Raw genomic sequence first — 1,914 nt, 5'->3', positions numbered from 1 at the left:
ATTTTTAAAATATATTTATTTTAAAATATTTAACTTATGCTTTATTGACTATGCAAAAGCATTTCATAACAAATGATAGCTAACATTGAGAAGAATGGAAATCCTAGAGCACTTAGTTGTGAATGAAAAACCTACACCTATATCAGGAGGCTGTTGTGTGAAAGAGCAAGGATACACTACATGGTTTAAAATTAGGAAGAAAGTGTGTTAGGATTGTATTCTTTCTCCATACCTATTCAATATGTATATTAAGCAAATCAGCCAAGAAGCTGGAGTCTATGAAGAGGAATGTGGCGTCAGGATCAGAGAGAGACTCAACAGTAACCTGAATTATGCAGATGGCACAACTTTGCTTGCTGCAAGTGAGGAGGACTTGAAGCACTTGTTGAAGAGAATCAAAGAATACAGCCTTAAATATAGATTGCATCTCAAAGTTAAGAAGACAAAGATTCTTACCACTGGATTGATAGACAACCTCATGCTAGATGGAGAAAAGATTGAAACTATCAATATCTTCATCTTACTTGGATCCACAATTATCACCCTTGGTACTAGTCAGGAAATCAGGAGATGTATTGCACTTGGGGTCTTCACGTAGGAGCCTCTCCAAATTACTGAGAAGCAATGATGTCAGTTTGAGGACTAAGGTGTGTCTGATTCAGGCCATGGTCTTTCCAATTATTTTCTCTGCATCTGAGAGCTGGACAATAAATAAGGATGACAGAAGAATTGATGCCTTTGAGCTGTGGTGTTGGAGAAGAGCACTGAACATCCCATGGATGGCCTAGAGAACAAACAAATATGTCTGGGAAAGGGTGCAGCAATAGTACTCTTTGGTTGCATGTTCACAGGGTTGCTATGGGTCATACTAAATTTGATAGTATGCAGGCGACTCGACAGCACATAACAACAACAACAACATGCAACAACAACAACTACAACAACAAATATTTATTATTTATTGTTTTAAGAAGGAATTCTTGTGGTCTAGTCCACAGGGAGTTGCACTACTAACCCAAAGGCCATACATCTCTGGTGGTTTGAATCCACCAGCAACTCAAAGAGAGAAAGATGGGCAATCTATTCTAATTTGAATTACAGTCTTGGAAACCCAATGGAGGGTCAACTGTGAGTTGGTTCTGACTCAAGAGCAATGGGAGTGATTGTTTTAAAATGCCAAGATTTGGAGTAATTTGTTACACAGCACTCATTAGTTGTTGTTAGGTGCCATTGTGAGTAGAAGAGTGCAACTAATAGCAACCCTATGAACAAAAGATCTGAACCCTGTTCTATCCTGTGCCATTGTCACACTTCCTGACACACATGAGCCCATTGCAGCTGTCACCATGTCAGTCCACCTGGCTGAGGATCTTCCTTTCCTTTGCTGACCCTCCACCATTCCTACCTTCATGTCCTTCTCCAAAGAGCACTCTGGTTGCACCCTCTCCAAGACATATCTGTTTGTTCTCTTGGCCATCCATGGGATTTCAGTGGTCTTCTCCAACACCACAGCTCAAAGGCATAAACTATTTTTTTTAATCTTTATTCATTATCCAGCTATCAGATGCATAGCAAGTGGTTGGAAAGAGTATGGCCTGAATCAGATGTACCTTAGTCCTCAAACTGACATTATTACTCCTCAATAATTTGGAGAGGTTCTAAACTACAGATTTTCCCAGTGCAACATACTTCCTTATTTCTTGACTGCTGGTACCAAGGCAGTTAATTGTGGATCCAAGCAAGATGAAGCTATTGACAGTTTTAATCTCCTCTCCATCTATCATGATGCTGCCTATTTGTCCAGTGACACAGCATTTAGTAACTAATGTAACAGTCTTCTAAAATTGTTCCATTAAGTCCTCAAACAGATTCATCGTAGAGAGGATTAAACTAGGCTGCTCCTTGGAGGCAAGG

Source organism: Elephantulus edwardii, unplaced genomic scaffold (assembly GCF_000299155.1).
Source record: "Elephantulus edwardii isolate Elephantulus edwardi_28Jun2011 unplaced genomic scaffold, EleEdw1.0 scaffold00044, whole genome shotgun sequence".
Lineage (NCBI taxonomy): Eukaryota > Metazoa > Chordata > Mammalia > Macroscelidea > Macroscelididae > Elephantulus > Elephantulus edwardii.
Note: the sequence above shows the minus strand (reverse complement) of the source record.